This window comes from Paroedura picta, chromosome 2, assembly GCF_049243985.1.
Source record: "Paroedura picta isolate Pp20150507F chromosome 2, Ppicta_v3.0, whole genome shotgun sequence".
Lineage (NCBI taxonomy): Eukaryota > Metazoa > Chordata > Lepidosauria > Squamata > Gekkonidae > Paroedura > Paroedura picta.
The window spans coordinates 184358227-184374447 of record NC_135370.1 but is presented as its reverse complement, the minus strand read 5'-3'; the positions used below and the strand labels follow the sequence as shown (position 1 = coordinate 184374447).

The 16221-nt window shown below is 50.4% G+C and overlaps 1 protein-coding gene across 2 annotated transcripts in view; it reads right to left on the bottom strand.

The window, feature by feature from the left end:
* The window catches only part of MDGA2 (MAM domain containing glycosylphosphatidylinositol anchor 2), a 413649-nt gene that overhangs the window by 70702 nt on the left and 326726 nt on the right, over window positions 1-16221 (bottom strand). The gene's annotated exons all lie outside the window — the stretch shown is intronic.

Below are 16221 nucleotides of genomic sequence, written 5' to 3'. Positions count from 1 at the left end.
TCACGATTAAGAGCTGGACCACCAGTTCTGGGCCAACCCTCTGGGGCAACAGAAAACAACTCCGCTCCATCCTATATATGACAACCCTTCAAGAACTTCGTTATTATTTAACCCCTCAGTTGTCTCCTCTCCAGGCTAAACAGACCAAGCTCCCCCAACCTTTCTTCTTGATCTCCAAACCCCTCACCATCTTTGTTGCCCTCCTCTGGACATGCTCCAGTTTGTCTACATCCCTTTTCAACTGGGGTGGCCAAAACTGAACACAGTACCCCAAGTGAGGCCGAACCAGAGCAGAGTAAAGTGATACCATCACCTCCTGTGATCTGGACACGATACTCCGCTTGATACAGCCCAAAATCCCATTCGTCTTTTTAGCCACTGAGTCACACTGCTGACTCCTATTCAATGTATGGTCTACTAAAACTCCTAGATCCTTTTCACACTTGCTACTGCCAAGACAAGTCTCCCCCATCCTATATTGGTGTAATTGGTTTTTCCTACCTAAATGTAGAACTTTACATTTGTCCCTATTGAACTTCATTTTATTCAGTTTAGCCCACTTCTCGAGCCTATCAAGATCATCTTGTATTATGATTCTGTCTTCAGTTGTGTTTGCTACCCCCTCCCACTTTAGTATCATCTGCAGATTTAATAAGCATCCCCTCTACTGCTTCATCCAAATCATTTCTGGATATGTCGAACAACTCAGGGCCCAGGACAGACCCCTGAGGCATTCCACTCATCACTCCTCTCCAAGAAGATGACAAACCATTTACAAATACCCTTTGGGTGCAACCTGTCAACCAGTTCTCCATCCATCTAACAGTAAAAGGATCCATACTGCATTTTACCAACTTGCCAATAAGAATACCATGTGGAACCTTATCTGAAATCAAGGTAAACAATGTCCACGGCATTCCCCTGATCCAGCAAGGTAGTTACTTTCTCGAAGTAAGAGATAAGGTTGGTCTGACATGACTTGTTCTTGTGAAACCCATGCTGAATCTTAGAAATCACAGCTCTCTGTTCCAGCTGCTCAAGGACCAAGTGTTTATTTGTCCTAAACTTTTGCCAGATACAGACATCAAGCTTATGGGTCGGTAGTTGCCCAGGTCCTCCTTTTTCCCCTTCTTGAAGATAGGGTCAACATTTGCCCGCCTCCAATCTTCTGGCACTTTAAGAATTGTCAAAAATAATGGACAGAGGTTCAGAAATTACTTCTGCATGTTCTTTTAGTACTCTCAGGTGTCCAGGGGGGCAGACCACAAAAGCCCTGCTGGCCAGGAAGGGCATTGGGTGGGGAAGGGAACCTCTGTGATGTCACTTCTTAGGAACTTCTGCCAGAAGCACCAAATGCCTCCTGCACATAGAGAACGGGCCGCCTGCCTATGAGAGAACCATAGAATCATAGAATCATAGGGGCTTTCCGCACCGGGATCCTTGTAGCAAATTGTTTGCTGAACGAAAAATCGCCATTTAAAATGCGTTGATCTCTACTCGCTCGGAGAAAAAAAAATGGCGATTGCTTCACCGGAAGATCAGAGGAGAGAGCCAGGGGGAGTGACTTTGCTGAAATCGCAACAATAGTAACGCACAGAACTTTTCCGCTAGTGTTGCAGATTGGTTGCAGGAGTGTATCGCTTTCCGGAGGGTGAATCCACTTTTGGGGATTTCCCTGAAAGCTCTACAACGAAGCGCTTTTTGCGGATCGGTTTCAGGTGTGTGGCAGATTGTCAACGACATTGTGCATAATGGCAAATCAGTAGCGTTTTCAATTGGCAACCATTGTGCGATTTTGAAGGAGTGCGGAAAGACCCATAGAGTTGGAAGGGGCCATACAGGCCATCTAGTCCCACCCCCTGCTCAACGCAGGATCAGCCCTAACCATCCTAAATCATCCAAGAAAAGTGTGTATCCAACCACTTTCCATCCAAGATTTTTGTGAGTCTGGCTGATGATCTCAAAGGCTCCCCCTTCCCCCCAAGCCTATCGCCAACCATGATCCCCAAGTGGGCAAGAGATGCTCCTCCCATCTCCCCTTCCGCTCCTGGGCACCAGAAGAATAACCAGGAGACAAGGAGGCCCGAACTGCCCCTGCTTACAGCGAGGTGCAAGAGATTCAGCATTTCTTCCCACATTTTGGCTTCCCAGAGCCGCGGGTCCCCTCCTTGGCGTTTGGAGCTATCCAAGGGCTTGGCTTGAACTTCTGCAGCCGGTTGAAGCTTAGCCCCGGCACGGCTGGTGCTGGACACCTCCGGGCTCAGCTGCTTCCTGGGCTGCTTATGTTTCTGCTCTCCAGGCATGGAAACTTTGGAGCAGGACTCAGGGTGAATAGGCTGCCTAAGGAGGTGGTGAGCTCCCCCTCACTGTCTTCAAGCAAAGGTTGGATACACACTTTTCTTGGATGCTTTAGGATGCTCTGGGCTGATCCTGCGTTGAGCAGGGGGTTGGACTAGATGGCCTGTATGGCCCCTTCCAACTCTATGATTCTATGATTCTATGAATTCACAGCAGTCGTGATGTTCCCTGGGCCTCCCCAACCTACTTGTGGAAAAGTTGAGCATCTTTGCTGAGTATCTCTTGCTGTCGGCACCAGCAGACCCCTCCGTGCCAAGCAGGGCTCTGCACAGGAAGCAAACTCTCAATCAATATGAAATCCCAGAAAGAGATTAGATGTTTTATGAGCAGAATTGGAATTCTCCTGTTTGCGTCCAGGAGAGCCTCTTTACAGGATGCACCTTCCAGCCCTGACTGATGCATGGAGCCTTTCCCAGGGGAGACAAATCCAGTTTGGGGAAACAACAAACATGCCCCAGGCAGGTGTGAAAAGTTGTCCATACAAGAGCCACAGAAAGCAAGTTCCTGCCATTCTTCATTATTTCCCTTCTGCCACAAACCGTAGGCTGGTCCAACTGACCAGAAGAGACCCCCTCGCAGAGAACTGCTCCATACACATGCGGTGCAAAGAAATCAGTCTTTATTGAAGAGTTTTAGACTACTGCCGCTTTTGGGGCCTGGAGAGGCAAGGATCACAATTTCCTGGCCTGATCCTACCTGCCGGAACCCAAAGAGAAGGGACAGCGAGGCTGTTTTGGGCACAGTTACACAGAGGAAGGAGAAACAAGCCAATTATTTAATCAATCAAATAATCAATCGATCAAATTAATTAATTAGTCTGTGGTTTGATGGCACTGAGTCATGACAATGAGGAAGAGCTCGGTCTTTATACCTGGCTTTTCACTACCCAAAGGCATCCCAAGGAGCTTTTCCTTCCTCTCCCCACAACAGGCACCTTGCGAGGTAGATGGGACTGAGGGAGCTCTGAGAAAACTGTCCTGTGAGAAATGCTACAAGAGAACTGAGACTGGGCCATATTCACTCAGTAGGCTGCAGGTGGAGGAAGAGTGTGGAATCACACCTGGCTCTCCGGATTAGAGGCCATTGAAGAAGAAGAAGAGCTGGTTCTTATATGCCGCTTTTCCCTACCCGAAGGAGGCTCAAAGCGGCTTCCAGTCGCCTTCCCATTCCTCTCCCCACAACAGACACCCTGTGGGGAGGGTGAGGCTGAGAGAGCCCTGATTTCACTGCCCGGTCAGAACAGTTTTATCAGTGCCGTGGCGAGCCCAAGGTCACCCAGCTGGCGGCATGTGGGGGAGCGCAGAATCGAACCCGGCATGCCAGATTAGAAGTTCGCACTCCTAACCACTACACCAAACTGGCTCTAAGTTCTTTAGCACGACATCACACTGGCTTTAAGTTCCACAGCCATTTCCCCAAGACCCCTGCACCCCAAGAAAGCTCCACGATTCTCATGTTGCAGATAGTTGCTTTGTATCCATGGCCACCTGCTCAGTTTTTGAATGAGATGAAAGCTGAGCCAGGGGTTTCTCAGTTCTCCCGGAGCCCCCTTTCCGGGGCATTTCCCATCCAGCCCTGAAGGTCTCTCGGGTGTAGCCAGAGCTTAAGCCAAACCCACGTCTCCAGGGTCATACAGATCCTCCATGTGCTGAACACCCCTGAGCTTGCAATAAATGCAGCCAGAGCGCAGCACCAGCAAGCCACAATGGAGGAATTGAAGGCAGGCGATGCTCCAGCCAGGTGGCCGGGGAGATGGATAAGACCTGCCAAACCTCCAAGCCTTGTTCTCCCAATTACCAATTTGGGGAAGAATTCAAGGCGGAGCAATAAGTCTCCGTGCTTCACACCATCATTTAGCACAGGGGTAGTCAAACTGCGGCCCTCCAGATGTCCATGGACTACAATTCCCAGGAGCTCCTGCCAGCGAACGCTGGCAGGGGCTCCTGGGAATTGTAGTCCATGGACATCTGGAGGGCCGCAGTTTGACTACCCCTGATTTAGCAAATGGGAGAGGGAAGAGGAAGGGGCGGGCTTCTCACTGTCTGTTCTGCAGGGAGCAAGCGGGAGAGGGAAACGCTCTCAAGCCCAGTCATTTTCTACCTGCCTCCAGCAGCTTTTCCACACAGACTGGCTGGGAAGGGCACTAGGCCAAGGTCACCCAGCTGGCTGCATGTGGAGGAGGAGGGCTGGGGAATTGAACCTGGCTCCCCAGATTAGAAGCTGCTGCTCTTAACCACCGCACCACACTGGTACACACCCCCAGGCCCCCCCTGGTGTGGTTATGCTTTCATGCAGAACTCTAACCATGTGAAAGCCAATAAAACCAGAGTCCAGGAGCACCTTTAAGACCAACAAAGATTTATGTGCTTGCCCTCGAAAGCTCACGCCCTGAATAAATCTTTGTTGGTCTTAGAGGTGCTGCTGGACTCTGATTTTATTGTGCTACTTCAGACCAACACGGCGACCCATTTGAATCCACCCATGTGAAGCCCAGCATCCGTTATAGAAAGCCGGTCTGGCATTACTGATCTTCTGATCAGAGAGGCCAAGGAAGGCTTCCCAAGATCCTCTCAAACGAAAGCTCCTGCTGTGGACCATTGGACCATTCCCTGCACTCTTGAACGATGGAGCTCTTCCAGGCAGAAAGGAACGGCAGCTTTTCTGGTCCCCACATCCCATTTCTAGCAAGACTCAGCATGGTTTGCGGTTAAGGGTGTCGGCCTCTAATCTGGAGAACCAGGTTTGATTCCCCAATCCTCCTCCTCCTCCTCCACATGCAACAAACTGGGTGACCTGGGGCCAGTCCCGGTTCTCTTAGAGCTGTTCTGTCCGAGCAGTCCTGCCAGAGCTCTCTCAGCCTCACCTCCCTCACAGGGTGTCTGTTGTGGGGAGAGGAAAGGGAAGGCGACTGTAAGCTGCTTTGAGACTTCTTCGGGTAGAGAAAAGCAGCATATAAGAACCAACTCTTCTTCTTCTTAGACTACTAGAATCCTAGAGTGGGAAGGGGCCATGCAGGCCATCTAGTCCAACCCCCTGCTCAACGCAGGATCAGCCCTAAGCATCCTAAAGCATCCAAGAAAAGTGTGCATCCAACCTTTGCTTGAAGACTTCCAGTGAGGGGGAGCTCACCACCTCCTTAAGCAGCCTATTCCACTGCTGAACTACTCTGACTGTGAAAAATTTAAAGTGGGAAATCTGGCTAAACAGGCAGTCGGACAGAGGAGGGGACGCCAGAAGGCTCTGGTAGCAGCAGGTGTGTAGGACAGGCTTGGGGGGGGGGGGCTTTTTACGAGAAGTGGGCCTGTTTGAGGCAAACTGAGGTAGTGTGCCACTGTGTAGCAACCATGAACTTTAGGGTTGTGCACTCTGGCGCACTTCGACAATCACTGAAGCCTGAAGTGGCCAGCTCTGCAGCGCGGAGGGGAGGGGCCAAAACGTGCCGGAGCATACAACCCTACGTAAACTTTCTTGGTGGTCTCTCAACTCCTGGTGGTCTCTTCAGCCCTGCTTAGCTTCTGAGATCTGAAGGGGTCAGGCTAAGGAGTTCCATAAAATGCATAATTTTCTCCAAATTTGCACCCTGTATCCAAAAAAACAGAACTCTTGCACGGGAATGCTCAAAGCAGCAGCCAAACAAAACTAACCAGTCTGACTTGGAACGGGCGAAACAGCTTGATACAAAACAAAACAGCCCGTCAGTGCCTGGAATACAGACTGGTGAGAAACAGATTCAAGGTGTGGCCGTCTCCAAGCACTTTCCCGAGACACACGGTGCAAAAAGAGGATGGACGGGTGGGGAAGAAAATCCATTCTTTGTCCAGCATCGCCTGGAAATCCAAAGAAGACGCAGGCTGCTATTCAAGAAGGGGCTACAAGAACGGCTTCTCTTGCCTGCAATTCTAAAGACATAGAAAAATGTGCGGCTATTCCTCCTCTTGCTCATCTCGGTTCTACTCGGCGACTCAGTCCTGGCTGCAGCTGAGCGGAAGAGAAGTTATGTATTTTCCAGCTGCCCTTTCTGGTCCAACAGATATTGCACAAATCGCTTATAATTACAGTGGAAACTGCTCTTGCGCCTTTCGGCTGCACACCAGAAAAAGAAATGCATCCATAAGATTAGCCAAAACTTTCCCAAGAGCCAGGCTCAGTTTGAGAAAGGACGGGCCAGAAACCAGCAGCTTCCCTGGGTGCCAGGGGCCAACCTTGGATTACTCCAGTTATCTGCCCTGTCACCAGCTGGAAGGGGCTCCTCTCCAGGCCAGGAAATCTCAGGAAACAGCTGGTGGTCTCCTTCCTTCCTTCCTTCCCTCTTTCTCTGTCTCCTTCCTCCCTCCCTCCCTCCCTCCCTCTTTCTCTGTCTCCTTCCTTCCTTCCTTCCCTCCCTCTTTCTCTGTCTCCTTCCTTCCTTCCTCCCTCCCTCTCTCTCTGTCTCCTTCCTTCCTTCCCTCCCTCTTTCTCTGTCTCCTTCCTTCCTTCCCTCCCTCCCTCCCTCCCTCTTTCTCTGTCTCCTCCCTCCCTCCCTCCCTCTTTCTCTGTCTCCTTCCTTCCCTCCCTCCCTCCCTCTTTCTCTGTCTCCTTCCTTCCTCCCTCGTTCTCTGTCTCCTTCCTTCCCTCCCTCCCTCCCTCCCTCCCTCTTTCTCTGTCTCCTCCCTCCCTCCCTCCCTCCTCCTTTCTCTGTCTCCTTCCTTCCTTCCTTCCTTCCTTCCTTCCTTCCTTCCTTCCTTCCTTCCCTCCCTCCCTCCCTCCCTCCCTCCCTCCCTCTGTCTCCTTCCTCCCTCCCTCCCTCCCTCTTTCTCTGTCTCCTTCCTTCCTTCCCTCCCTCCCTCCCTCTTTCTCTGTCTCCTTCCTTCCTCCCTCGTTCTCTGTCTCCTTCCTTCCTTCCTTCCTTCCTTCCTTCCTTCCTTCCTTCCTTCCTTCCTTCCTTCCTTCCTTCCTTCCTTCCCTCCCTCTTTCTCTGTCTCCTCCCTCCCTCCCTCCCTCCCTCCCTCTTTCTCTGTCTCCTTCCTTCCTTCCCTCCCTCCCTCTTTCTCTGTCTCCTTCCTCCCTCCCTCTTTCTCTGTCTCCTTCCTTCCTTCCTTCCTTCCTTCCTTCCTTCCTTCCTTCCTTCCTTCCTTCCTTCCCTCCCTCCCTCCCTCCCTCTGTCTCCTTCCTCCCTCCCTCCCTCCCTCTTTCTCTGTCTCCTTCCTTCCTTCCTTCCTTCCTTCCTTCCTTCCTTCCTTCCTTCCTTCCTTCCTTCCTTCCTTCCTTCCTTCCTTCCTTCCTTCCCTCCCTCCCTCTTTCTCTGTCTCCTTCCTTCCTTCCCTCCCTCCCTCCCTCTTTCTCTGTCTCCTTCCTTCCTCCCTCGTTCTCTGTCTCCTTCCTTCCTTCCTTCCTTCCTTTTTCACGTTCCCTTGACTAATCCAGAGCAGCTAAGTACTGCGGCAAACGAAAGGGCCAGGCTGAGCAAAGCCGCCCCCTGCTGGCTACGCAGACAAAGAGCAAGCCATTCTCCGCCTGTACCTGGCTTCTTCCTGCCAAATGCAGCAGGCTTGATGGCTCTCTTTTCTTTTCTCCTTCCTGGGCTGAAGCCGACACTGACCTTCTGCCTCTGCGAGATGACAGAGCACTTCCAGCTCTTAACCTGCTGCCAAGACACCTTCCTGTGGAGGGGAATTCAGCAATCCCATTGTTCTCAATTACGCCCGGGATCCAACTCTGGCACAAGAACATACGAGAAGCCATGTTGGGTCAGGCTGAGGGCACACCCAGCCCAACACTCCGCGTGACTCAGTGGCCCAAACCCAGGGGCCATCAGGATGGGGCCAGAATTCCAGAAGCTCTTCTGTGAAGGCCCAAGGGGGGGCAGGTGACAGTCGAGGAGCGAGAGGGTTGGGAGTGGCCTGCACAGTGCAGGGGGTTGGACTAGATGATCCAGGAGGTCCCTTCCAGCTCTATGATTCTATGATTCTATGATTGGGTGGATTATATGTTCCACCCACGCACCAAGAGTACAATGCATCCCTGCCCCAGACTAAAGAGCATGAGAGAAGCCATGCGGGATCAGGCCAGTGGCCCCTCCAGCCCAACACTCTGGGCCACACAAGGGCCAAATCCCAGGGGCCCTCAGGAGGAACCAACAACAGGACCAGAACTCCAGAGGCCATCCCACTGTCATCCTGGGCCATGTGGCTGCCTGAAGTCCTACCACTGGCCTAGAGTGATGACTACTTAGTAAAACCTCTTAAGATATAGGAACCTGCTTGGTATTCGAGTGGGGGGTGCTCATGCATCTACAGGCATGGGAGAAACATCCGATCACCACAGAGTATACCAGCACAACATTTCATTCCCCCACCCACCCGAGGAAAGGCAGAATAAACAAAAAACAAATAAAAATTAGTGCAGAGGATTTGAACCCCCCCCCCAACACTTTCTTTTGGATTCTCCTGCTTAAGTCTGTGCAGTGCTAAAAGTATGTCTGCAAACACCTAATAAATCTTTTATAATTTTGAATGCTGGTAGTGGTTCTCAGATGCACATAGGCCCCCACCTTCTAGGAGATGCTACTCAAATGAGGGGACCCCAGGGGGAAGAGAGGGGGGTGGCTAAGCAGCTCTCCCCCCAGGGGGGCTCCCAGCAGGAACTGGACAGTGGGTGGTACAGAGGCGAGGCATCCGTATACCGCCTTGAGCCTCAGGGGAGGGCGCTATATAAATACAAAAATGAATAAATAAAATTAGAGAAGGGAATGCGAGAGGCTGGCCCATATAATGGCCATGCTGGAGACAAATACCCAGAGAAAGAGGGCAGGGGGGGAAAGATGGCAAAGCCCCTTCAAGAGCTGGCAACGGCTAGGCGTGGGCATGGCAGAACAGCGTGGGCAGGCCGAAGCAGACCTCGGCTGAGATTTCTGCCCTTGTGGGTTTGCCCTGACCTCTTTAGGCCTTCGTCCCGGGCAAGGTGTTCCGTCCCCTTCATCCTTTCGGCTGCCTTTTATTATTGAACACTTGATGAACAGCAACTGTCTTAAAGCAAAATGCTTTTCACACCTAGAGAGTCTTTTTAACACTCAAAGGCCACATTCGGCCAGCATTTCCCCCCATTCATTTAGAAAAGCCAGTTTGTCGTCTTTCCTGTTGTGAGCAAAAGTTGTCATTGAAGAAGAAAAAGAAGAGTTGGTTTTTATGCCCCGTTTTTCACTACCCGAAGGAGTCTTAAAGCGGCTTATAGTCACCTTCCCTTTCCTCTCCCCACAACAGACTCCCTGTGAGGTTGGTGGGGATGAGAGAGCTCTAAGAGAACTGGAACTGGCCCAAGGTCACCCAGCTGGCTGCATGTGGAGGAGGAATGGGGAATCAAGCCTGATTGTCCAGATTAGAGGCCGACACCCTTGTCTACATTAGAAAACAGGCAAAGGTTGCCAAACTCCAAGTGGGGTCTGAAGACAACCCCACTCCGACCCCAGAATTCTGACTGATCTCAATATCACAGAGATCCTTGGGAAAAAATGGCACTTATACCCCTCCCCAAGCTCCAGCTGCAAATCTCCAGGATTTTTGAGCCCAGAGTTGGCAACCCAAGAGTGCGTGAGGCGGTACTCCTACAATCCAGTCTGTGGGACTCCCCAGAATGTACTCCACTCACGGAGAAGTGCGCTAATCCAACCCTCTGACAGCTGCACTTGGGGCTAACGAAAATGCTGGTCTACATCAGTGTCAGAATTAAACATTAAAGGCATGAAAGGAGTTATTTCGGGCCAGGGACACTTTGCAACATCCCTTCAACTAACGGAGGGCCGAAGCGGACGAGGCATTTACACGTGTAGATTTTCAGGGCCTGTCCGTTTGCTTTGGCTCAGGGGGCTGCCTCCAACATGCCAGGAGCTGGGGGGAAAAAACGGCACCGTCACCAAACAACGTCCACCCCCACTGGCCCCCTCCCAAATTCCCAAATTCTTTATGGGGGGGAAAGCAAAACAAAGGCAGTGAAGAAAAGCTGAGAGAGGAGCCCTGAGATTCCTGCTTGGTCAGAGCAGCTTTATCAGTGCCGTGGCAAGCCCAAGGTCACCCAGCTGGCTGCATGGGGAGGAGGGGAAGTGGGGAATCCAACCCGGCATGCCACATCAGAGGCCGCGATCTTAACCACCCTGGTGAATGGGGCATTTGACTTTCAGGCCAGCTTGGACATGCTGGATTGCTAAGAATCTACTTGTCAGAGTCGATTCCAGGGACTCTGCCATTTCTCACAAACATTTCTGATCCACCTTTGCAGCCCGCCGGCCCTCAGAGCCGTGGAAACAAATAACAGAACATGAAACCACAGCACAGTCCCTCACCAAGTCTTTCAAGCCCCAAAGAAATTCTAAGAACCAGAAACACAACAATATTTAAATGGCAGCAGGGCAAAGCCAGATCTTACACAGTTGTTATTATATCCCCTGTAGCCCTAAACAGGCACTTCGGGGTTACTTGAAAGGTATTGTTTTAGAAGAGGATCTCGAATTAGCAACCTGCCGCTGCCATCAGCAAAGAGAAAAATTCCGCTGCAAAATCTTCCAATTTTCAAGGTAACACTGAGCAGGACGCTTGATCTTCTCACTTGTAATGGAAGATTTACGCACACAAGTAACAGGTCAAGCCAAGAAGAGAGGTTCAGGTGGGCAGCCGTGTCGGCCGGAAGCAGCGCTGACTTCTGCACGGATGATTTCGTATCAAACTTTCTTGGTCTTAAAGGTGCCCCTGCTGGACTCTAAACTTGGTTCTAGGTCAAACCAAAGTATCCGTCGGCACAGCTGTTTTCCTCCTATCAAGTTGAAGCCCATGGCGACCCGCTGGGGGTTTTAAGGATTTTTTAAAAAAAGTAGAACTAGCTGCTGCTGCATGGGTCGCAGAACCCGGCAGCTGCCTCTTGACATGTTCCCCACAAATGCTCTTTGGGTCAATGCCCAGGTTAGAGGAGAGGGACAGTCAGAGGAAGTCACCATTTTCGTCCCTGCACCCAACAACCCACACTGTGTCCCTAAAGACAATAAACATCAGAGGGGAATTCAGGAAATGCTGAAATTAAGGACATCAGAAGACCCTGCTGGATCAGGCCAGTGCAACATCTCATCTCATCCAGTGGCCACCCAGGTCCTCAGGTGGACTGTGGGACTCAGAGGTTTAGTGCCTCTGAAAGTGGGGTCCACCCCCCCCCAGTCACAATGACTGACAGCCACTGATAGACTGATCCTCCACAAATCACTCTAGTCCCTGTTTAAAGCTGTTTGCCCCTGTGGCCATCACAACACCCTCTGGCACCGAATCACTCATTTTTATCACTCACTGTGTAAAGTGGTATTTCCTTCTGCCCATCCTGAATCTACTGCCCATCGGCTTCATTGGAAGCCCTCAAGGTTGAGTATTTTGGGCGGGGGGGGGGGGGGAGGGAAAAGTCCTCTTTGTCAACTCTCTCCCCCGCCCACACGCCCTTGGTCATCTCTTTCCTAAATTGAAAAGTCCCAGCCTCCTCCATCTTTGCTCCTAGGAGAGGAGCTCCAGCCCCTGAAGCATCTTGGCCGCCCTCCTCTGTACTTTTTTCCGGCTCTGCATTCTGGAGATGGGGTGACCCAAACTCTATCTGGCACTCCGAATGAGGCCGCACCCAAGATCTGTGCAGGGGCATGACAACATCAGCCATTTGATTCTCAGTCCCTTTCCTAACCAGAAGCCAAAACAAAATCAACAACGAACAGAAAGGGACCCCTTCTAAATTGTTGCTTTGTGCACTGAAAAGCATCTATTTGCAATCCCCCCCCCAAGCTCTTTGGCACCCCCTGAGGAAAGAGGGGGGGAGGGAGGGCTCTGTTATTCCTACTGTGTTTCTATGATACCAAAGAGCGAAATTGCCCACTTTGGCAATGCAGATCAAAGACAAAATAGCAAGTCCTTCAAAAGCCGCTTTTTGTGTGGGGAAAACACACCCGTGCATATTTTAATCCTGCAGCTTTCTGGCAACACGAAGGGCTCCTATGGATGCAGTTTATGTTTTCCCCCCCACCCCACCCCCATATTCCAAATGAGCACAATCCAGGATGCCTGCAGGATAAACGTACACAGATCCCTTCCAACCTGGACCTCTGCACACTGGAAGAAGAACAGGTTCGGCTTCCTGGCAAACGAGGGGCTAACCCTGCCAAGACCCCAACCCCGCAGATTTAAAGGGGCGTCTGTTATTTCATTCTGTGTGGGCAAACCCTCGATCTCTGTTTCTTCTGGCTGCCCGAGAAGTCCTCCACAGAAACTGCGGGAACATCCTCTCCCCATGGCAAGGGTCCTCAGCCTCCGGAGTGAATTGCCCTCCAGGTGGCACCGTTTTAACGGCTTGTTTTTATGGCTAATCTTTCATTTGTAAAATAAATTCATTTGTGGTACGCCACCCGGAGCCGGCAGCCATACAAATCCAAATATAAACCAATCAATAAAATTAAATCACCAAATGCCGCCTCCTAAAAATAAAGATCACAGGGAGGGGGCTAATTTAATGGGCGGATTCATGTTTCGTGAGCGGGATCTTGGGCACGGAGGACGGGCGCTGCCTCGGTGGCCATTTCTGGGCCTCCTGCATGGGCTCCGTTCTACGGGGTCTCTGGAACGACTGAAAAATCATGAACTGAACCTCTCTTCCCTGGACAACAGAGATCAGTTCCCGGGGAGGAAATGGCTGCTTCGAAGGGAGGGCTCTAGGGCCTTATGCATCATTGAGGCCCCTCCCCTTTCAATACGCCATCTTTCTCAGGCTCCACCCCCAAATCTGGATTTGTAACACTCTGGATTTAGCAACCCTATATAAAAACCATTCTGCAGGGCTGGCTTTGTGTGATACTGAAGAAAGGGGATCGAGCTTTTAGAAACATGTTTCCAAAATTTTACCAAACAGAGTGTCTGGGCCTTGGTCTGACGAAGCAAGGAGGCCCCAGGTACCCAACACAACAAGACGGCGTCTAATTCCAGAGGGTTCCCTGTCCGGCCAGGCTGGAAGGGCGCCAACCTGTCGAGATATCGAGGGAATCACCTCCGTGGGCCTCCCTGCTGGGTGCTACTCGGTGTCCCAGTGAGGAAGCGAACGGAGCGTTGCCCTTCAGAAAATGAGTTTCAGAGTCTCAGGCCGAGTGGAAAATCCTGCCCCCCCCAAGGGGCTGAGGCCGTCCTCCCATGCAGCTTTTGACGGGGCAGGATCCCAGAAGTCCAAACAGAACAAGCAGGCTCAACACAGAACATTTGGGGAAGGACCAGGGATGATGCAACAGTGTAGTCACCTTATAGCCCTCTCAATGCCTAATTATTATTTTATTATTATTATTATATTTAAATTCCCGCCTCCCCCCGGAGGCTCGGGGCGGGTTACAATCACATATCCCCCCCAAAAAACCCTAAAACAGTAAAAACTAATGCAGATAGAAAGGCTTATTAGACCAAGAAGTTGCGGCAGAAAAAGATCTCGTCTCCTCAGATCTCCTCAGATCTCGGTAGCTCCATAGGGCCAGCACATATGGGTAAGATGGGACACCCCTAAGGAAGTCCAGGGTTCCTACACCGAGGCAGGCCATGGCAAGCCCCCTTTGTTTGCCTTTTGCCCTGACCTGGATGGGCCACATTAGCAAGATCATGTCAGCCTGGAGAGGATGCCAGGGATTGAACCAGGGACCTTCTGCATGCCAAGCAGGTGTTCTACCACTGAGCCAGAGAACCTCCCCAATGCTCTGTTTAGTTTAACTTCCAAGCACAGAGACAACTGAAGTCAAGAACCCACTTTTGGAAAAACTCAACAATATGAGTCAGCTGGGTGTCGTGGATAAGAGTAGCGGCCTCTAATCTGGAGAACTGAGTTGGATTCTTCAGTCCTCCTCCCCCCATCTGCAGCCAGCTGGGTCCCCTGGGGCCAAACACAGTTCTCTCAGAGCGCACTCAGCCTCATCTACTTCACAGGGTGTCTGTTGTGGGGAGAGGAAGGGAAAGCAAGTGTAAGCTGCTTCGTACGGGTTAAAGTCCTCAGGGGGGGGGGGATCTGGGGATCCCCCAGAATTACAGGTCATCTCCACGTCAAAGAGATCAGTTCCCCAGAGCAAAATGGCTGCTTTGGAGGGTGGGCTCCATACCGCTAAGATCTTTCCTCGCCTCAAAGTCTGCCCATTCCTGGCTCCACCCCTGAGGTCTCCAGGTATTTTCCAACCCAGAACCCTACTGCTTTGAAAAAACAGCTCTTCTTTTTGAAAACACGAATCTACCAATATTCTGGTTCTCTGTGATCTACCTGTCTGTCTGTCTACCTACCTACCTATCAGTTAAAACATTAATATCCTGCCTTTCCTCCTAATTAAAAACAGGTCCAGTTGTTTGCTTCTCGCATCATCTGAGCTTTGGCAGAGGAAGGTCCACGGAGCACCTCCTTGGTGTGTGACTGTCCCACCTGTTCCCAAACGCCATGAAAATGCTTTATATTAACCAACTCCTTCTAATGCTTATCCTTACTATTTATGGAATTTCCCTTCTAACAGCTGGCCGGCATTCCGGGTGAAACCGGGCCTTCAAAACGGCATCTCTGCTGAAGTGGAAGAGTTATAGACACTTATTTACATCGAATACTTTAATTCACCATTGGATGAGACACTTAAGGGGGCTGGAAGCTGGCTGATTAAAAATCTTTAATCATCGGGGCTTTCCAAAGACTCCAGAAAACAGTAATTTGGGAAGGGGAGAAGAGGGTTGAGAGAAAGACATCTCGTGTCCCTGCTGGGCAAATTGGAGTTAGCAGGAGTCCAACCCCAAAACAGCCGGCGTCTGCAACAGCACCCACGTGTCAGCACCCCATGTATTTCTGCCATGATTTATATTTGCTGTCAGAATGTTTAGCTCGCCTGGCCTTTATGCCCTGGGGTAATCCAGATGCCTCTGTTTGACAACCCAAGGTTGATTTCCTGCTGTTGTATTTTATGCATTCCATCCTCCCCAAACATTCCTCACCTCCTCCCCCTTAGAATCCTCTTTTTCCCCTCCCCGTTTGGTTTCCTAGTTTCCCACGCCTTCCCGTCCCTTGAAGCCCAGACTGTTATCTCCTTATTATGACTCCCTTTGAACTGTACAACGCAAAACCAAAACCAAAAAAGGAACACAACCCAGCCTTACCAGGTAGGAACTCAGAAGTTGAGCTGTACAATAAAATCATGTAAAAATGTTGAGTATTTATTATAGTGCACAATTAAAAACAGAATAAAAAATTCATAAAAACTATGCAGAACTAACAGCACATAAGACCAAACGCGTTTCGACCCTACTGTGACAAGACCCTCTATATAAAATATTTATACTAAACTCATCATAAAGTGTAGCTGAGTGGTTGAATGGGATCTGTATATTATGGCTCCAACCAATATATGTAAATTTTATCCTTTTTGGAGACCTCCTCTTATGACATATGCCTAGGCTCACCACCCTTCACAATTATATAATTCTGTGCTGAGAGTGTATCTCATGTGCGTCAGAAAAAAAGCGTCTTGTCACAGTTCTGACCACTGAGGGAGACCCAGTAGGGTCGAAACGCTTTTGGTTTTATGTGCTGTTAATTCTGCATAGTTTTTATGAAGTTTTTATTCTGTTTTTAATTGTGCACTATAATAAATAATCAACAAATTTTGCATTATTTTATTGTACAGCTCAACTTCTGAGTTCCTCCCTTTGAACAGTGCCTGGTTCGAGTTCCGGGGGGGGGAGCCCCTATATCACCTTCCCAAGACTTTGTGAGTCAGTTCTGACGATGCCTTCAAGGAAGACGCTCGCATTCTAATAAAGAAGCTTTAATTCAAAGAGTTTACTTATTTGGAATTCAAGGTCTCTCACAGTTAGTCAG